The 22,763-nt window shown below is 37.4% G+C and overlaps 1 protein-coding gene across 3 annotated transcripts in view; it reads left to right on the top strand.

Annotated features, from left to right (window-relative positions):
* CNTNAP2 (contactin associated protein 2) overlaps window positions 1–22,763 on the top strand; it is a 1,550,102-nt gene that overhangs the window by 1,319,862 nt on the left and 207,477 nt on the right. The gene's annotated exons all lie outside the window — the stretch shown is intronic.

The raw sequence follows: 22,763 nt of genomic DNA, 5'->3' as shown, positions 1-22,763 counted from the left end.
AAAATTTGTTACTACCGGTTCTGTGGGCGTGGCTTGGGGGGGGTATTATGACAGAGTGGACATGGCCAACCTTTTTTTTTTTTTACTTTTAAAACCATTTTTTCTACAATCTCTTCGTCTGAAGAGGTTGTCTAAAAAATGCTTTTAAAAGCCTCTGACAATCCCAGCTGAGTTGCCTGATCGGCAGAGGCTTTTTTTTTTAAAGTCTCTGATGATCCCAGCTGACTTGCCTGATTGGCAGAAGCTTTTTTTTTTAAAGCTTCTGATGATCCCAGCTGACTTGCCTGATCGGCAGAGGCTTTTTTTCCTTTTAAAAACATTTCTTCTATAACCTCTTCGGCCGAAGAGGTTGTAGAAAAAATGCTTTTAAAAGCCTCTGATGATCCCAGCTGATCCGCGGAATCATCAGAGGCTTTTTTTTTTAACTTTTAAAAGCATTTTTTTGGCCAAAGAGGTTGTAGAAAAAATGCTTTTAAAATTTAAAAAAAAGCCTCTGATGATTGCATACCTCAGCTGGGCATGGCGGGAAGGGATATTTGCTACTGGTTCTCCGAACCACTTGCCTCCATCGCTACTGGATCGGGCGATCCAGTCCGAACCAGGAACATTTCACCCCCACAAAAAAACTCCACCAAAAAAATCATTCTTTTCTATGTGATTGCTTAGATAGAAAATGCATACTTCACTTTCTTTCAGATTTGGACATAAACTTGACTTATAATATTGGCTTAGTGTGCTGAGGTCCTTAGTAAGAATTCCCCTTCCTCAAAAACATAGAGTTCAAAAATGTTCTCATTGCAGCATGGTTAGCTTCCTTAGATATTGGATTATAACATCTATCCTATTGTGATTTATGGCACCATAATATGATTTTATCATGGTTTTATCATAATTTAATATTTTATCTCATATATTGTATTGTCAATATACTATAACATATAGTATAAACATCAGCAAATTTAAATTTAAGTAAACATCAGTATATTAAATAAATTGTGTGTGTGTGTGTGTGTGTGTGTGTGTGTGTGTATTTCTGAGGTTTTCGCGGGTGTTTGTATGTAGGTCTTTGGTTATTCGGGTTTTCTCCCGCGTAAAATTGGAAGTGTCTTGGCGACGTTTCGACGAAGTCTCATTTGTCATCTTCAGGCTGGTGTTCTCGGCTTTGTGCTTCTAGGAGCAATGTGTGTGATCGCAGCTGTTTCTTCCTTTTAACTGCAGTGGGAGTGTGAACTGATTGGGTGGGAGCTTGGCTGTGTTCTGATTGGGCGGAGGTGTGTTCTGATTGGTTGGGGGTTTGGCTGTGCTCTGATTGGAAGGGGGGTTGGCTGTGCTCTGATTGGATGGGGGTGTGTTCTGTTTAGGTGGGGGCTTGGTTGTGCTCGGGTTAGTCTGAGTAACAGGGGGATTTGAGCTGGTGAGCTGTGTTGCTGTTGTTTGGCTTCGTGTTCGTGGCCGTGCTACCTCTTCATGGTGGGTGTCAGTCTGCTTCATGTATGAATTGGAGGGGTTTAAAGTGGCTAATGATGCAGCTGTGGTCTGGCTTCTGGTCCGGGGTCGTGCCTCATCATCAGTGTGGGTTTGAAACGTTACCAAGAAACCTCCAATTTTACGTGGGATAACCCAAATAACCAAAGACCTACATACAAACACCTGCGAAAACCTCAGAAAACATATCCATAAGGCCGAAATAGTACTATCCCAGTCTCCCTTAAGTCTCACAGCAGACAACACAAAATGTCTGATAAAGCCTGAAAGTGGTGATTTGAGATGTCACTCAACTAAGGCAATACAAACATCTTGAGTTACATAGGAAAAACCCTGACTAGAAAAGTATTATACATATAAACCTACGAATAAAAGGACAATATATCTATCTATCTATCTATCTATCTATCTATCTATCTATCTATCTATCTATCTATCAACCCTGACTAGAAAAGTATTATACATATAAACCTATGAATAAAAGAACAAAATAAATATTTGGCCTTTACAGGGAGGAGTCATAAAATAAGGGTGTGGCTGGCTGAAGAGGCCTCATAAGGCCGAAATAGTACTATCCCAGTCTCCCTTAAATCTCACAGCAGACAACACAAAATGTCTGATAAAGCCTGAAAGTGGTGATTTGTATTGCCAACTAAGGCAATACAAACATCTTGAGTTACATAGGAAAAACCCTGACTAGAAAAGTATTATACATATAAACCTACGAATAAAAGGACTACCTATCTATCTATCTATCTATCTATCTATCTATCTATCTATATATATATATATATATATATATTCTTCTCTTTTCGTAGGCCTTTATGTGTAGAGACCACACACACAAAGGTTGAGGATGTATGTGGTAACTTTATTGTCTTACATAGTGACATTATATAGTTTGTTACTTTCAAGTTACAGTGTACTTGGCAGCATCTCATTGGCTACAGAATCTTCCAGGTAACTAGAGTCTTTGGTTAACCATTACTGCTTTGCTTAAGCACTTATAATGTTAGACTTTAATTAAAGTCTAATACACATATATCCCATTTCCTCTCCTGCTGTTTCTCTTATTTACAGAATTAGGGTCTTATCTTCTAATGTAGTTTCCTGGTGCTTAGGTGCAAGTAACCTTCCTTATCTGAGGTTTGCCATCCAAGATAGGAAAATCCCTGCACATATGCAGATTGTGGATTCCTACATGTCCCCTCTTTTTATTTAATTTTGAGAGAATAAAGATTTTTGAATATATCACATTTGATGAGGAGGCAGAGAAAGAGGAGCAGGGAATACACTGAATGAAACAACAGCAAGCAACTAACATGACAAAATTAATCACAACATAAAAAAACAACTGCTTAAGCCAGGTCAACCAGTCAAAAGAAAAGGAAATAGCATGAACATTATTCTGAAAATATGATAGGAGTTTAGCAAGTTCATCTTCAATGGTTCTGTTCAAAGAGTGAAAATGAACAGCACATCCATGACGGCCAACAAGTTTACAAAAATCTCCTTGTCGTGCTAACAAATAGTCAATAGCAAAATGTTGCTGGAGCACTTCCTGATTCAGGTCCTCAATTTCATGTTGGAGATCACGAACAATAGCAGCAGTGGCATTAATTGATTTCTCCAGGCGACATGTTAAACCCAAGATAGAATGTCTATTTTCTTGAGCTATTATTCCAAGGTAAGCCCCTAAGGTGGTCACCCCAGTAATAGCTCCAGCCACAGCACGGCCAAAGGTATTGAGAGAGGACAGTTGTGTATCAATGATAACTTCATCATTACATGTCGGACCTAATGAAGAACAGCATTGTCGTGAAGAAGAAGAGAGAGCACCAATCTGCACAGGTAGGGAAAAGTAGCCAATAGCAGCACACTGATAGTTCTGAGGATGTACATTGGTTGCATATTTGTCAAAAAAGAACCACATAGAAGCATTAAAAATAGGAAAATTATCAGGATACATTTCAGGCACAATATTAGGCCCATACAAAGAAGAATTAAAGGTTCCCCAAAGCCAATAATAGTCAGTACAATAACTATAATTCCCTACTTTCGATAAAATACGTTGAGCCTTAGCATAATCATTCCAATTGTTAAGCCAAGTATGGCGAGCATAACAGCAAAAACATAAGCCTCTAGTATATTGATTAGTACGAAGAAAACGCCAACGAACAGGATTAAGTTTAGGATTAAGTTATATGGGTTGAGTATTATTCAAAGCAGTAAAAACTAAGAGAAGACAAGAGAATACAAAAAAAGAATTGTGACAGAATTAGCTGTAATAATAGCAAAAACAGAAGCAACTAGATTTTCAGGAGTTTGAAGAAGGTCAGCTTGACTCAATTGTTGTTGAGCTTGGTATGTTGTGGCCTTCACTTGCTCCCATGTGATTGGCGAAGGTTGTTACTCAGGATTAGGAGCAAGACGATACTTTACTAGCAGTCTTGTCAATGGTTCTGTTGCATGAAAATTAACATTAACAGGAACATCTGAAAAAGAATCTACAAGAGTTAAATAATTCCAAGTAAATAAGGCAACAGATAATAAATGTTCTCCATTTCCCATTTTTCTTTTTAATAAAAAAACAGGAGTATGACTGCGTATATGCTCCACATATAAGGATATTGTTGATTCTCCAAATGATGCTTAAGAGACAAAAACAAAGCTAGCAAATTTATATCATGCACAATAAGAAAATGGCAAAGATTGCATAACTAAATAGACATATTGTATATCAATTACAAGATTAATTCATTGCGTAGGGAAAAGTTGTAAAGCTAATATAACAGCTACAAGTTCAGCCCACTGGGCAGAAGTCTGAATTGATGTGAATTTTGATTGCCATTTGGAGTCAGCATGCCAGACCACCACCCTTGTTTTTGGTGAACCATCTGTAAAAATTGTCAGAGCATCAATAAAAGAAGTACGGACAAAAATATTAGAAAAAGATGGGTTTAGAGTAGTAGTAACCACAATTCTAGGATCTTTTCATAATGAATATAAAACTTGTCCAAGATAATTGGAGAAGGCAATCTGATAACTTTCAGATATCATCATAAGATGATCATGCTTAATCTTTGTACATGTGAACGCAATGCCTATCAAATCCTGTCCAATCAGTTGCAAAGCACGCTTTCGGCCTTATAATCAATTCTTCTAAGGCAGATTGGTAAGGATAAATGTTTCTAGGTGGAGTAGCATAAATTTAACCACTCATGAATAGCTATTTTTAATGTGCTCTTAATGGTATATAAACACCCAGTAGGCAATGGAGAAGTATGAAGAATAGTTACTTCTACTGACTCAATTTGGTCAACATATTGTTGCTTAACTTTGTCCAAGATGAGCTCTAAGCACCTTTTTTGATCATTCATCAAATGAACTGTATCACTAGGGGATTGCGCTCCTTTTAAAAGTTGGAATAGAGGTAACATATCACCAGTTGTTATGCAGAAGAAAGGCCTAGCCCAGTTAATAATGCCTAGCAACTTTTGCCATTGAACTAAAGTATAAGACTTTTGTACCTTTAAGTCAGGCAATACTTTCAGTAACCTATGACCCAAGTATAAGTAAGGTTCAGTTTTCTGAATTTTATCATCTGCAATAAACAACCCCTTCTGTGCTACAGTAGTTTTTAATTCCTGCAGAAGGGCTATAGAATCAAACTGAGGAGCAGCTATTAAGATATCATCCATGTAATGATAAACCAAATAAGATGGAAATTTCTCATGAAATGGCTGCAGTGCATTGTCCACAAAATACTGGCACAAAGTAGGAGAATTAAGCATGCCCTGTGGTAAAACACACCAATGATATTGTTTAGTTGGCATGCTATTATTAAAAACACCACACAGGGGCAGCAGAGAGCCATTTAAGGGGAAAAGCCATCATCCAAAATCAATTTTGTATTTAAAAAAGAAAGGAGGTTCCGACCCCAAATATTAGTATGAATAACAAAGTATAAGGTTGCAGGGCAAAGGACTTACCAGCTGCTGTGGAGAATTGAATTTCTTGTATGCTTTACCAAGCTTCAGTATCAAGCAACCCTTGAAAAGGTTGCTCATTCAAATAGAGAGTTAAGAAAGGAAGTAACAGAGAGGATTGAGCAGAAAGAGTTTGAGGAAGGTTCACCCAAGCCTGAATAAAAAGAGTTCCAATGTAATCAGAATCAATAACACCAGTGACACAAAGCACCCCTTTTTATGAGAAGGTAGCTGGAGGAAGCACAGTTTGAGCAGGAATTGAAGCAAATTTTTCTTTATCCTGTGGTTGAAATGGAATAGTAAAGAAACAATCTTTTAAATCAACCACCAACAATTGATAAAAATTAGGAATTAAATTAGGATTAGGAAGACCACATTGCAAAGGACCCACTAAACCAGAGGGAAGAGGACCCTTAAATTGAGAAGGAATAAATTTAACTTCCAAAGGAAATTTAAATTCCACAGATTCCTGAGTTATTAAATCAAACCCAGCATTACCTGCTGTGGCTGGAACTGCAAAAGAGAGACTAGGGGAGGAGACATGGCTACGGGGAAGGCACTCTTTTGTCCCCTCTACCAAGCCTCTGGCAAAATTACCACTAATACCAAAATCAGTGACAGCCTTTTCTCTTAAAATTTGATAAGGCAATCCTTCCCATTCTGCAATCTGCTGTCCTGCCAATTGACCCTGGCCCTGATGATATTGTACCAGACATACAGACAACAATTCTGCAATTTCTTCCCCAGGCATGGAGGAATCCTGTTTACAGGATTTCACCATTTTCTGAAAGGAAGATTGAACAGCAGAGTCAGAAGGTTTATTAATCTGACCTGTGTCAGTAGGAGCTGAAGGAGGCAGAATCACATATTCTGGAGAGGAAGGAGGACAGACAACAGCATTGGAATAACTTGGAGGTGAAGGAGTTAAAAGAGACAGTTCAGCAATTCCAAATTTTTCCACTGCATATCTGCATAAATGCCATACCTGCAAAATCTCTACCTTAGCTCTTGGTTCAGCATGTAAAACTTTCCCAATTTTTTCCCAATCAGATAATCTTAAAGACCCCTTTTCAGGATACCATAAACACTTATTTGCAATCTCCTGGACCAGCCTTAAGAGACTGCATTGTGGCACATCAATGTGATTTTTCTTAAGTAAATAGCTTAATTCTTCAGCATGCTTTCTTTGTTCCTCAGAAAGCGAAGACCCCATCACTTACAGAAACCTTTAAAAGGTTGAAGAAACCACGAGTACTTACAGAAACCTTTAAAAGGTTGAAAATACCACACGGGTTGACGGTGCACCAAATCCTTGCCAGGCGAAGTAAGGGTCCCTGTTCGGGCGCCACTTGTAGAGACCACACACACAAAGGTTGAGGATGTATGTGGTAACTTTATTGTCTTACATAGTGACATTATATAGTTTGTTACTTTCAAGTTACAGTGTACTTGGCAGCATCTCATTGGCTACAGAATCTTCCAGGTAACTAGAGTCTTTGGTTAACCATTACTGCTTTGCTTAAGCACTTATAATGTTAGACTTTAATTAAAGTCTAATACACATATATCCCATTTCCTCTCCTGCTGTTCCTCTTATTTACAGAATTAGGGTCTTATCTTCTAATGTAGTTTCCTGGTGCTTATGTGCAAGTAACCTTCCTTATCTGAGGTTTGCCATCCAATATAGGAAAATCCCTGCACATATGCAGATTGTGGATTCCTACATTTATGTGTATTTTTCTCTCAGCCGGGTTTTTTCCTACGTAAATCAAGATCTTTATACAGCCATAGCTCAGTGAAATCCCATTCACGAGTTTCTAGGTATTTTCAGACATCAGACCAGCATTTTGCTATCTATTGGGAGACTAAAGGGAGACTCAGATAGATTTATTTCGGACTAATTAGTCCTCATCAGTTAACCACACCCTCATCTCATGTCTCCTCACCGTAAAAGTCAAATATTTATTTTCTTCTCTTTTTGTAGGCCTTTATGTGTATTTTTCTCTCAGCTGGGTTTTTTTCTACGTAAATCAAGATCTTTATACAGCCATAGCTCAGTGAAATCCCATTCACTAGTTTCTAGGCTTTTTCAGACATCAAACCATCATTTTGCTGTCTATTGGGAGACTATCTATTTCAGACTAATTAGTCCTCATCTCATGTCTCCTCCCCTTAAAGGTCAAATATTTATTTTCTTCTCTTTTCATAGGCCTTTATGTGTATTTTTCTCTCAGCTGGGTTTTTTCCTACATAAATCAAGATCTTTATACAGCCGTAGCTCAATGCTTTGCTCACACAGGCACGAAGCCGAAGGCACCAGCCTGAAGATGACGAGTGGGACCTCATCGAAACATTGCCAAGATACTCTCAATCTTACATGGGAAAAGACCCGAATACCAAGATTTACACACACACACACACACACACACACACACACACACACACACACAAAGTTGAAATCTCAGATGTTTTCCCACATCATTAAAAGTCTGTTAGTTAAAATGCTGGCTAAAATTTCAACTTAAAATCCTCCAAAATCCCAACAAAACACTTTGTAAGGTCTTTTGAAATTCTGGCTAAAATCCTAACCAACACTTTAAAAGTTTTCTTTTTGGCAACATTTCGACAAGCTCTCTAACTAGTCATTATTGGGCCCCTACTTTCAGTTTAGAAGCTTGGGTTTGCTGCGAGGTCGGAGCTGTCGCTTTTCTATGTATGCTGATTAGCCTGCAACTCTGTGTCCTGATTGGAGGGCAACCGTTTTTTTTTTCTCCTGCTTCATTATCCTAGCTGCAGCCTGACTGCGTGTTAAAGGCCCAGTTTTCTCTGGTTCTCTATTACTAACTGTCAACTGCAAAGAGGGAAGGATTCTGATAGGCATCACAACACCTCTGATTGCCTGTTGAGAACTCAGCCCGTCTTCTGGCTCAGCTCTCTCTCTCTCCCTATTGCTAGCTATCATCTGCAAAGAGGGAAGGACTCTGGCAGGCATTACAACACCACTGGTTGCCTGTTGGGATCTCTGCCTATTCTCTGATGTTAGAACTCGAGTTTCCCTCAGTGCAGGTCTCCAAATACTTGACAACCTAGAAGCATCATCTCGTCTATTCATATTCTGAGGTCTCTTTTCAATTTCGATAGCCTCCCTAATTATTCTCTTATTAAGATGTTCCTCTTTCACCACTGTTCTAGTATTGTTGAAGTCGATGTTATGTCCTGTGGCCTTCATGTGTTGTATCAAGGAAGAAGTTCGCTCTTCTTTTTTCACTGCGTTTTTGTGTTCTTCTAAATGCACACCTATTCGTCTATTCTTCTGTCCAATGTAAGATGACTGACAGGAGGCACATGGCACTTCGTATACCCCTTGATTTTCCAGCTCAATTTTATCCTTGGGGTTTTAAATAACATCTATATTTTTCTATCTTTACAGAACACTGTTTTTATTTTGTGTTTCTCTAATATCCAAGTTTACTAATTAGTCCAAAATAGATCTATATTAGTCTCCCAAAAGGCAGCAAACTGCTTATTTGCTGTCTGATAAAGACTAAAACTAGTGGGTGGGATTTCACTGAGCTATGGATGCATTTTGAAAATCTTGGTTTACGTAAGAAAATACCCAGCTGAGGAGAAATACACATAAAGGGCCTACTATAAGAGAAGAAAACAAACACTTGACCTCTACGGGGAAGAAACATGTGATGAGAGAGTGGCTAACTTTCACAAGTTTCTGGGCTTTTTGTATCTTGCTGAAAAGCAACAACTCTGTGCTGCAATTTGAGTCTCCCAAATTGCAGCACAGAGTTGTTGCTTTTCAGCAAGCAGGTTTCTGCTTTCTCAGGTTTTCGCGGGTGTTTGTATGTAGGTCTTTGGTTATTCGGGTCTTCTCCCATATATATATTGCCATGTACTAAATAAAATAAATAAAATAATGCCTAGAAGTCTCTCTTACTGAGCAACCTTTATGGACAGACAACAATAGCTACTAATAATATTATTCCTATAGGAGCTGAATCTCAATGTTACTATTATTTATTTATTTATTTATTTATTTATTTATTTATTTATTTATTTTATTTTATTTTATTTTATTTTATTTTATTTTATTTCTATACCACCCTACTCCTGAAGGACTCAGGGCGGTGAACAGCCAATAATAAAATCCATACATACAAAATTTAAAAGCAGAATTAAAATCAAATTAAATAGTTTTGGCCCACACAAATTAAAACCCCAATCAATTTAAAACCAATTTTAAAATTTGAATATATAAAATACTAAAAAAATTAAAAATTCTTTTATAAAAGAGGGAAAAAATTAGGCCAGGCCCGCCTGGTGAAATAAAAAGGTCTTTAGAGCGTGGCAGAAGGTGTGCAGATCCAGGATCCTCCGTATCTCCGGGGGGAGCTCGTTCCAGATAGTAGATGCCCTCCCAGAGAAGGCTCTCCCCCTGGAGGCCAACAGTTGGCATTGTTTGGTTGACGGCACCTGGAGGAGCCCCTCTCTATGGGAGCGTACCGGCCGGTGGGAGGCTATTGGTGGTAGTAGGCAGTCCCACAAGTACCCAGATCCTGAGCCATGGAGCGCTTTAAAGGTGGTAACCAAAACCTTGAAGCGCACCCGGAAGACCACCGGGAGCCAGTGCAGCTCGCGCAGGAGGGGTGTTACATGGGAACGCCAAGTCACTCCCGTTACCACCCACGCGGCCGCACTCTGCGCCAGTTGGAGCCTCCGGGTGCTCCTCAAGGGGAGCCCCATGTAGAGAGCATTACAATAGTGCAGGCGGGAGGTGACGAGGGCATGAGTGACCGTGCGTAAGGAGTCCTGATTCAGAAAGGGACGCAATTGGCGAATCAGGCGAACCTGATGAAAAATCCTCCCGGTCACGGCCGATTTGTATTATAACAAATCATGGATTACAACAAATCATGGATAAAGGTTACTGTGTATGTAATATAGTAGTAACTAAGATCAGATCCAGAAATAGTAGATATTTAGTCCATATCTCTGATGTTCAATATATTATCCATAAATTTTTAGTGTAATGATGCTCCGTGTCTTTCAAATAGAAACAGTTGAATAACTAATTCATTTTGAGTTGATCTGCGTGCACTTTTTGCACGGAATTGTTTTTATTCAAACCAAGAATCAATTCTATTTAGACCAATATAGAGTTTCTTCTAAATTTATATTTACTCCTAGAAACAAGTGATTGGAGAGGAGATCCATTTTGTCTGTCTGACTCTTTCTCTCTATTTTCCCTCATTCTTTCATGTCTTTTCATAACCTCTTTGCCATTCAACATACTAATCATTTATGAATAAAGGAATCACTCCATACTTTTCTTGCTAGGTTTAAATTTTTATCTGTGGAGATAATGGCATGTATCCTTTGCCATGGGTAAAAAAACATTCAGAAAGATAATGTCATTGCAATACTTCCATGCCAAGCTATAAACAGCTTTATGATTTAATAAAATGTGAAATTGAGCTGGGAAACAAAGATTCCAGACCATGCTCAAAGATTGACTTATATACAATTCATTGTGATAATCTAAGCAAGAATTTCCCAAGGCACAGTCTTTAAACAAGACAATAAAAAATGAAATATGTATCAAGTAGCAAATATAACTATAAAAACACTTCTTGTGCTATTATTTTGAGAGTTCAGGCACTCCCAGAATAGATTCATTTCCTCCTTCTGAAAAGTTCACTAATTCAAACACTGGCCAATCATGTTTTATGAAAGGCTGCATTATTTTGCAAGTAAATTTTTAAGGGAATTCGCATCGATGCTGGTTTTCAAAAGTTGTGAATAGATTAGAACAATGTTTCTCAAGCTTGCAAATTTAAGATGCACGGATTTCAATTCTTCATCCCATACTTTTGCTGCAAAAAAATTATATTGTCGTAATTGAAACTTTGAAATAAATTGAAAAACACATGAAATTGTGGATTTGCAAAACATTCCTTTTAGTTTGGAAGAATGAGCTTCTGTAATGTGCCAGTATATTTTCATGAAATATTATTACAGATGTAATATTTTACCTAACGTAATCAGGCTAGTGTTATTGTACATACTATGCATTGGGGTGAAATGCTCCCGGTTCGGACTGGATCGCCCGATTTGGTAGCGATGGCGGCTGATGATTCAGAGACAGTGGTGAAATCTAAAATTTGTGCCTCTGCTGATCAAGCAATTCAGCTTGGATCATCAGAGGCATTTAAAAGAAAAAAAACCCCTTTTTTTCTTTTAAATGCCTCTGACGATCCAAGCTGAGTTGCCTGATCGTTAGAGGCATTTAAAAGAAAAAAAGTCTTTGCCGATTAGGCAACTCAGCTTGAATCGTCAGAGGCATTTAAAAGAAAAAAGGGTTTTTTTCTTTTAAAAGCCTTTGATGATCCCAGCTAAGCCGCGCTATCATCAGAGGCTTTTTTTTTACTTTTAAAAGATTTTTTTGGCTGAAAAAATGCTTTTAAACCGGGCGATTCGATCTGAACCGGGAGCATTTCACCCCAGTTCAGATAGCAAAAATCCCTGCCCTCCCCCATGTCCAGCTGAGCCGGGCAATCATCAAAAGCTTTTTATTATTATTTTTAAAACCATTTTTTCTACAACCTCTTCGGCCAAAAAAATGCTTTTAAAAGTAAAAAAAAGCCTCTGATGATCACGCGGCTCAGCTGGGATCATCAGAGGCTTTTAAAAGCATGTTTTTAACAACCTCTTCAGCTGAAGAGGTTATAGAAAAAAAATTTTTAAAGTAAAAAAAACACTCTGATGATCAGGCAACTCAGCTGGGATCGTCAGAGGCTTTTAAATGCATTTTTTTTACAACCTCTTTGGCTGAAGAGGTTGTAGAAAAAATGGTTTTAAAAGTAAAAAAAAAAAAGTTGGCCACGCCCACCCAGTCACATTAACCCACCACCACCAAGCCATGCCCACAGAACCGGTAGTAACAAATTTTATATTTCACCACTGCTTTGCATCCTATCCACTGTATCTGCATTTTTAACTGGCCTGTAAATTAAGCCTAGAGATACCTTGAGGAAAACACTTATTCTTTTTTTAAGAATAACAAGCAATAACATGATTTCTACTTTCCAGTACTGAACATGAAGCTTCACTGGAGTAAACAGATTGGTGCAGCCTCTGAGTTAATGACATGTTTTCCAATGAAGCTTCTGCCTGATAGCCTATGATTTTTCACTGACCAATGTTATGCTCTATTGCATTTTCTATATTATATAGGAGGTAATATTCTAATATTTCTATTTTTCCTTCTCTTTGTTTTTTCTGAACCCTTTACACATATTGCCTTTTTTTTCTCCTTGGTATCTTTAGCTAAGAAAATGTATATGTGTCTAATTTTTATTGCTTTTTACTATTTTCTCATTTGACTTTAACTTTTGCTGGTTCTTCCATAAATGTGTGTTTCCCCCCCCCCATCCCAAACCCATTTTTTTTCTTTCTATATGATCTGACTTTAAGTTACGAGAAACAGTAGTTCACAATTAAGATGATACATTAAGATCACTCATTAACTATGTGTATTAAGTTCTCTAAGGCCTAGGCACATGTTAATCCATCAAGACAGAATTATTACATCAACTTTAGAACAGAATAGAATAACAGAGTTAGAAGAGACCTTGGAGGTCTTCTAGTCCAATCCCCTGCTTAGGCAGGAAACCCTACACCACTTCAGACAAATGGTTATCCAACATCTTCTTAAAAATTTCCAATGTTGGAGCATTCACAACTTCTGGAGGCAAGTTGTTCCACTGATTAATTGTTTTAACTGTCAGGAAATTTCTCCTTAGCTCTAAGTTGCTTCTCTCCTTGATTAGTTTCCACCCATTGCTTCTTGTCCTGGCTTCAGATGCTTGGAGAATAGCTTGACTTCCTCTTCTTTGTTGCAACCCCTAAGATATTGGAACACTGCTATCATGTCTCCCCTAGTCCTTCTTTTCATTAAACTAGACATACCCAGTTCCTGCAATCATTCTTCATATGTTTTAGCCTCCAGTCCCCTAATCATTTTTGTTGCTCTTCTCTGCACTCTTTCTAGAGTCTCAGCATCTTTTTTACATTGTGGTGACCAAAACTGAATGCAGTATTTCAAGTGTGGCCTTACTAAGGCATTATAAAGTGGTATTAACACTTCTTGTGATCTTGATTATATCCTTCTGTTTATGCAGCCTAGGACTGTGTTGCCTTTTTTGGCAGCTGCTGCACACTGCTGGCTCATATTTAAATGGTTGTCCACTAGGACTCCAAGATCCCTGTCACAGTTACTACTATTGAGCAAGGTACCATATATACTGTACCTGTGCATTTTGTTTTTCTTGCCTAAATGTAGAACTTTACTTTTTTCACCATTGAATTTCATTTTGTTAGATAGTGCCCAATGTTCAAGTCTGTCAAGATCCTTCTGTATCTTAAGCCTATCTTCTGAAGTGTTGGCTATTCCTGCTAGCTTATTGTCATCTGCAAATTTGATAAGTTCCTCATCTATCCCCTCCAAGTCATTGATGAAGTTGTTGAAGAGTACTGGACCTAAAACAAGCTTTGGGGTACTCCACTGCATACTTCCCTCCATGTAGATGCAGTCCCATTGAGGACTACACGTTGAGTGTGATTGGTCAGCCAGGTATGAATCCATCTGGTGGTGATGCTGTCTAACCCACATTTTTCTACTTTATCTAATAGTAGGTTATGGTCTACTTTATCAAATGCCTTACTGAAGTCCAAGTAAATTATATCGACAGAATTCCGCTGGTCCACTAATTTTGTCACTTTGTCAAAGAATGCAATAAGATTAGTCTGGCATGATCTGTTTTTGACAAACCCATGTTGGCTTTGGGTTATTACTTTGTTTGCTTCTAGGTGTTCACTGATTCATTGCTTGATTATCTTTTCCAGAATCTTCCCTGGTATTGAGGTTAGGTTACAACTTTGAGTAAGTGCCTCCTTGTCTCAGGTTGGGAAAAGAATCATCCAAAGTCCATTCCTTTAAAAGAAAAGAAGAAAAGGTTTCAGTTTTAAATTTTGGAGCTGATATTTATATGTCACTTGATTTGTGTGTTCTGCATTAGTGTATTTTTGGTGTATGTTTGACTTCTTTCTTCAGGGAACTTCTTTCTTACCTAGAAGTATCAAATCATGTGAAGCACCTGTTGTTATCTAGTTCCTGAATGTTGAACTGATTTTTTCAAGAGTAGCAATTTATAACCCTGGCCAGGCATTTGTAAACAGTTCTAAACAGGAACAGGCTAATAAAGGAGAATATCTGTAACTCAGAGTTAAAATAAAGCATCCTTGTGCTCTCTGGGCTTGGTTGTTTACTTGCAAACATTTCATTGCCCAAAAGAGTAAACTCATCAGTGCTAGTGTCACTGCATTATCACTAGCACTGTTGATGTTATGTTGTTTGGGAAATGAAACATCTGCAAGACATCAACCAAGCTCAGAGAGCATCAAGGATCCCTCAGGAATAGACTGTAATCTAGACTGAGAGAGTTCCATGAACATAACTTTAGTAATCTTATTTTGGATTTTTTATTATTGGTATAAACAAATTAGATTATTTTGGGGAGTACAGGTTTCCAGTTCATTATGCTTTTAGCTATACTGGGTCATGGACAGAGTGGGAAAAAAAGTAGGGAGAAAGAGCAGCCACCAAATATAGGAACACATTTCATAAACAAATGAAAGTTTACTAAACAGATGCATTCTCATGGAGAAGCTGTATTGTGAAAATTGTAGCAACACCACAATAAATATTCTTATGCACAAACAATTTCATATTATCTATATTTATACCCTTGCAGGCAGCAAGCTTTCTATTAGATCCCAGTTCAATTCTTCTGTCTAGTGTATATGACAGAACAGTAGCATTTTTCTGGGACAGAAAACTGTCTTCAGACGAAATTAATGTTCTACTTTTGGTGTCTACTTTTGGAGTCTACTTTTTAACTTCCATAATATGGACTGAATATTTAAGTTTCCAAACAGAAATTGGATCAGGTAATTTTGTTGATTCATTTCTTGGCACTCATTTTGGTATAGCTCTTCACTTTGAATTATGTGTAATTAATGTGATTTAGATTGCAATCTTATACAATTTATTCAAGAACAAGACTAATTTCATTGTATGATTTCATATATAGATTGCTTTTTAAATTACATAAATTGTACTCAGTGTACTATGGGATCATGATTAAAAGAATCACAAGCTTTGATGGACAAGCTGACATAGAAAAACATAAGAAAATCAAATATATTCAATATATTTTTATCTAAGCATGTGTTTTTATCAGCACAATAACTAACATTATGATACTTGCAAAATAGGATTTTAAATTGTCATATACATATACAAAACCAGCTTTCTTTCAAGGATCACTTTTTTTCTATTGCTAATTGCTAATTTTGTGAATTTCTACAATCTACCACCTCAATGATTCTTTAAATGGTTATGATGAACTCAGCACTATAATTATATGGGCAGTTTCCAAAGCTAGTAGCGTTCATTAATAGCAGTTATAAATTTCCCTTAAGGACACAGTAGAGAAGCTTTTAATAAAGAATTTCTAATTAGTCTTGAAGGCATATACTCTGCAAAGCTAGAAGAATTTTTGTTTTGTTCTCTTTTTGCAATGATATTTAATTGTCCTAGTTCTAATACTAATCTGTCTTGTAACTGACCCAAATGGATTTAGCATCTTGTTGAGATATAGGTGAGTTTTGAAAGAAAATAAGAAAGAAATTAAATGGCCAGTCCAATGAAATAATTGCATAAGTAGTCATCCCACGTCTTCCCAAAATGTAAATTTCTTCGAATGCTTTGCACAGTCATGTTTATACACTGGCATATAAAAGATTTTCAGTAAATGTATTATGGTTGGTAGTAGCCTTTTAATGATATCATATTTAGAATAATTTATATAACAAAAAATTCAGGTTTTATTTCCTTTTCAAGTTATTGTCTGTGTTATTTCTAAAACAGATTTGGAAGATAATTGTGGAGATTATTATTATTAGTTATCATTAATATCATTAATATTATTATTATTTCTAAATATCTTCAGTCAGTTCATAGAAACTGTTGTCTGTTGTTGCCTAATGGTTGAACCCGGAACTCATAAGAAGCTAGCTTTTTGCTTACTCTGATAGGGTGGTGGAAGCAGAGGAATCTTATTTGCACTTCATTACACAATGCTAGATCATGAAGCATGTTATAATGGCTGGATATAGAACTTTAAAAGCACTAATAGCATCTACATGAAACAGACACAATAACAAATGCTTGAGTTGAATTAACTGTGAAGAAGCACTCTAAAGGAAATCACCCAATTTTGTTGTTAATATTGGTAAAATGTATATTTGGTTTCCTCAAAATGAGTTAATTTGAAGAACTAATACTATGAATAGTGAAGTTTATTAGAGAAAAGATATATCCATACTTTAAACTGTATATCACATAATGCAATTTTTTTCTCAGGAAATAGGGTGAAAATACAGGTCATTCAGAAAATATTATGACCCAATATTTTCTGAATGTACTGTATTGTTGTAACGCAAATACTGAAAATGATCCCTGAACAAACTTGATCCTAGTCAATAATAATGTTCTAGTCCATTATATTTGCAGTGTCCAGTACTGTTAAAATGCAGTGATAAGCCTGAATATGTGAAAAGTTAAATTTATTTTGTCAGGCTTCCATTAACAAGATTTAACAGTAAATCTCCTAACATTTGTAGCATAACTTTTCAGAGTGGCTTAGCAAAATGATATATTTACTCCTTTTGAGAAATAAAAAATGAAGCATTATACAGAAACAAAAGAGTCTCAGGTCCATTTTTGAGAAGTAATTTGGACTAATATAAGAGAGAGAAGAAAAGAAATAGAGGTGACAATAAAAAAGTAAAAGAAATAAGGAAAGGAGGCACTCTAACTAGGTTGCATTTAAATTAGTTGGACAGTGTTCAGCTTCAGCATTTAGTGAACATAGTCTAGAAAATAGACTTCCTGACATTTCACTGGCAACTGTGGTTCACATCTTCAGAGGAAAAGTGATCTACTATGCAGACCATCAACAAATGATCCTGGACTGACCGGGGATTCACCTATATAGTCAGGTATCCTGACTTCTCCTCTAACAAAGTTTCTGACTTTTTATTGCCCTTTATTGATTCACGCACGTTTTTAAGCATCGCAATTAATTCCTCACATCCAAGACTCCATATTATTAGTTTAAAAGATCATTAGTATTTCTACTTATATTTAATTAAAATTTTAGTTCATATAGTCTCTTTTTATTTCTAGATAATATCCAGTACAAATGTTTGTTCAATCCACTCCAATTTAAAGCTTTATTATTGTTCACCTCCTTTGTCCACCACCAAGCAGCTTAAAACAAAACAAATACTCTTTAAAATTTCTCACAGTTTTTGTGGTGATTTAGGTTACTGTTGTAATTTCCTTGAATTTCCAGGTCGGTCATTGTAGTGCTTTCTTTCCACCAGCAAATGTCTCTCTCCAATTCATACTTCTCAGAACAACAAAGTATCCAGTTTATAAAAGTATTTTAAATCCACATTAAAAAATACTTTATCTCAAATTGCTTTTTCTTTTATTGTTTTTAATTTCTCCAAATTCAGTTTTAAATCCAGTTGTAAAATTTCCTTTCTTAGCCTTTAATATGTTAACCTCCTCTTTGTTCTTCCTTCATACTTCAAAACTGTCAAAATTCTTTCAAATCCTCATTAAAAAGTGATTTTTCTCGAGTTTCCTTTTCTTATATTGGTTTTAATTTCTCCAAGTCCAATTTTAAATCCAAATGTAAAGTTTTCTTTTCTGGGCTTTAATACTTTGACTTCCTCTTTTCCCTCCATTAAAATTCCCAAGTGCCAATTAGCCACTTGTTTCCTTGCCAGGATATTTTAAAGTTTTTTTAAAAAAAGAATTTTCCTTTATTACCTGTGAGTTGGCCAATCACTCACCCAGTACTAGTACTCCGTCCAAACACCGCTCCTGCACAAAATGTTATTCCGGTTGCCTCAGCTTCAAAGCAGTTGTTTTTAATGGCAGCCGTCCCCTCCGCCAGATTGAAGAGCTGCCTCCGACCTTCCGAGGAACTTGATTGTTCCTCTTGGTCATCTGAGGCGCCTCTCCTTCTTCACCATCTCTACAAGATGGTTCCAGTCTGAAGACCCCCCCCCCAACAGTGGTTTATCTGGCTGGATTTTTGCTGGGCTCATCGGAGCCCGCTAATTTCCAGCCAGTCTCTCCACAATGCTTCCAGTTTCTCCAAGTGTCCTAACTTCTGATCGCCCTTAGCTGAGATGGTTTCTGATTGGTATAGACTGCTGAGGATTGGTCTCTGATTGATGAGTAAAACTAAGAGTTATTCCCTACTACATGTTTAGCTGTATGTTAAGAACAGTGACTGGAGCTAATTTTATAATGAATAGAAACATCCGAAAAATATATGCAAGAGAACAACTACCTACAAATTTTCCAAATCAGTATTTTAAAAGCTGTTTGATGTACATCCAGTAATATCCTCCTATAGTTAAGGAGATGTAAAACAAGCAAAAACACATATTCTTATCATCAGGTTCATTTAATTAATATCATGCAATTAATAATTAGTCAAAGTTACATCATAAATCATGTCAATTAAATTTTCTCAGGAGATAGCATCCAAGTAGTGGTAAATTCTTCTCTGTGGGAAGGGGTGGCTTCATCTGCTTTGAAAGAGGTAAAAATGTGCTCCCTACTCAAGAGATCATCACTGAACCCAACAGATTTGGACAATCTGTGAGTGAGTTATTAGACCCTTTTCAGGCATGGTTATAGAACTGAGAATAGCATTGATTGCACTTATTATGTCTGCTGGGCTTAATCTAGCCCTCCTTGACCTATTGGTAGCTTTCAATACCATCAATCATACTATCCTTCTGAAGCAGCTCAGGTAGTTGGGAATGGGAAGTGGTGATTCTCCACCTTTTTATAGGGACAATTTCCTAATTTGGGGATCCTCCTGGAAGAGCAAGTGAGCTGAGATCTCCTTGGCATAGAGTTTGGCTACTTGTGGAACTGCTTTTCACCTATTGTTTCTGCTTGCCCTATCAAAAAGTATCTTATTGGACCCTGCACTATTATCTATATGGATGATATAAATAAATTAATAAATAAGAAAGCATTTTGATATCTGTTTTTATACATGTCTTTTGTATAAATACTTTTATTTTGAGAGTTGCTAAGAATTTATTTTCACCAATTTGAGACAATGATGGACATACCAACTCAGGTCAGTTAGAGTTTACTTCAGGATATTTCTTCAAGGTCATTTTTTTATTTCATGCTACCATCTGTATATTTTGCTTCTTTCATAATTTTCTCTTTAGCCAAACTCCTTCCACAACAAGCTAAAAGAAGTACTAACTGGTTAAGGTTTTGCTAGTTTTTATTTGTGGCTCTTGGGGGAGGGGTGGATTGACACTACATACCAGTAGTGGGTTTCTATTTTGGCTGCTACCAGTTCACTCATGGGTGCATGCACACGTGCACACATGCACAATGCTTCTGCACATGCGCAGAGACATCTGGGCGAGTGGGTACCGCCATCACCGCTAACAGTTCTCCTGATCCGGGGCAAACCGGTAGCAACCCACCACTGCTACCATAACAAGTATCTATAAAATATGCCATTTATGTAACTGTTCCAGAATTACAGTTTTTTACCAGGGAACAAAACATAATGAACATAATGAACAGTAGGGTCCTGCCTGATACAGAGATAAGAGTGATGGGGTAATCTGTCTGAAAAATACTGATTGCAGGTCAAAAGGAATCTTGTTTTGGACTGACAGCATGTAAAATAGAGATCATATTAGCCTGTTCTACTCACAGAATGACACAGTGATAGCTAGTACACTGAGCTGGCCCAAATGGGTTATCAGGTGGGAACAGAAGCAGCTATTAATCTGATTACTTGCAACAGGTGATTTCAACAATCAGCCATAAATTATTTTTCCACAATGCCCTTACTTTGAAGAACAATATTTCAAAAATCATGAAACTCACACCAACACAACTGGTCCCTAACTGTCTTGTGATAGGGGAAACAGTGTTATATTTCCCTATTTTTAGAACGTCAATACCAGCGGTGAAATCTACTTACCTTCCCTACAGTTCGGAAGTGCGTGCTCCCAGTGCACATGCGCGTTATGTGCAATTTTGGACCCTCTGTGCATGCACAAAGCCTTCTGCGCATGCGCAGAGGGTCAAAAACAGGTAAAATCAGGAAGTAATGATGACCAGGCGGGTGGGCGGAGCTTCACCCTGATGCCGCTATTGGTTCACCGAACCATGTGGCGACAATGCTACCAGTTCACCTGAACCAATGCGAACCGGTAGTATTTCATCCCTAGTCAATACTATGCTTCCTTCAATTCTGAAGATCCTGAAATATTCTCTGGAAAATTATACATTTTAATTATCTGTTGTCTTAGGAGTGATATAAATCAGTTATTAGACTGTATTTTACATACTGAACACCACAACTGATTGCAAACATCTGCACAGTGGACAGAAAGACTCTTACACATCATACATTTCTATAAGCCAAACCTCATCTTTTAGGGACAACCTGGTTCATTTTTATCTAGTAGAGCATATTGGTATAAAGTACCAGTGTTGGTATTCTGGGACTATAACAAGAGATTTCCAGAAATGTTTAAGTATTCAGACATACTGGAGCAGTGAGCAAATCCCTTTGTAATGGATTAATGTCCCTTGTGAGCAAACAAATCAAAGCTTCTCTGTTAAGGGGAAAACAAACCTCAGTAGCAAAAGAATTAGCATTGGTTGACCACTTTCTCAGAATGCCATTTTATCTCAAAGAAAAATGTGATAGTGCAGAATTTTGCTGAAAGGAATATGTAGAGATCCTGCTTTTTTCTTTCATATTCTATGCCCAGATACACTTACACTAGAAACATAATTATCTTCCTAGATAGAAAAAATGCCAATTTAATTTTGAAACAATGATTTAGAATGTGAAAGAAAAATGCATTCCCCAAGGAATCATAGGTTACTGAAGGACTGAGGAGGAAGGGTGGGGGAAAGGAATATAGGTTAATGCTTGCTTTGTACATAAATTTTGATTTTCAAACATCTTAGGATATGAAAGAGAAAATATGAAGCTTTTTTTCATATAGGATGGGTGCTGAAAAGTGATATGTGACAAAGCAAACCTTTATTTTTAATTTTTTCACATTTTTTGTTCTAACCAGAAGGCATAATTCTTATATTCCAGGATAGTATTACAAAAGAGTATAGAAGGTTTTTTTCCCCCTCTTCCTTATCATTTCTTTTTCTATCCATAGATTTCATGTATAAATTTGCAAGTTCCCCCCTTCTAAATTAATTTGCTTTAATGCTTACTTTAAAATAAAATTGACCGTTATCAATACCTTCTTGAGCCTGTCAAAGTTGCTAAGTCCTGCCCTTGTTACTGGGCAGACCCAGCTTTTGGCTCAGTCTGTCAGCCTAGACAGGCGTGTGGGACTGTTCCTCTAGCCTTTTTCTGTCTATTTCTTGTCTATTTCGATTATCTGGTTTCTGATCCTGCTTGTGATTGCTGTTTTTTGACTTGGACTGTGACTTAGACTACTCTTGGATTACGATTTCAGCAAACTGTAAGCTTGGTCCCTCAATTACAGGCTTCCCTGTTAATTGGGGGGGGGTGTTTTACCCTATCTCTTGTTCTCATTGGAGTTATTAACATCTGAGGATATGTTTGGAGGGATTGTGGAGCTTCGTGCTCCCGTGGGGCGGTTACAGACCCCTTTGTGGTCATTGCCCCTCAGGGCTAATTGCAGAGTTTTTTGCGCTCCCTGCCAAAGTTACGAGTGGCCATTTTGACTCACCAACTGCTTGCTGTTTTGCTTGCCTGTCCCTGTCAAACTCCTTCCAATGGTTGAAATTTATATCGGGGCTTCCCATTGAGCCAGCAAGCAGAGCTTAGCGCCCCCGGTTGTGCCTGGTTGAACTTGTCTCACTACGAAGGCTCCGTTGGCCGCATTGCAGTTTCGTGCGCCAGACGGTGTTTTGGCGCGAAGATCGCATTCTATTGCAAGTTGGCCTGTCAGTGCTTCCCTTTCTTTGCGCGATTTCATGCCTCCGAGTTTGAGCAGCTGGAAGAACTGAGGAGCATTGGTGGAGCTTCGCGCTCCCAGTTAGCACTTCGGGCTACCTTTACTGCACGTTTGTTTCGTGCCAGC

This window comes from Pantherophis guttatus, chromosome 4 (genome assembly GCF_059756535.1).
Source record: "Pantherophis guttatus breed Tessera chromosome 4, ASM5975653v1, whole genome shotgun sequence".
Classification (NCBI taxonomy): Eukaryota; Metazoa; Chordata; class Lepidosauria; order Squamata; family Colubridae; genus Pantherophis; species Pantherophis guttatus.
This window is presented reverse-complemented; position numbering and strand designations above follow the sequence as displayed.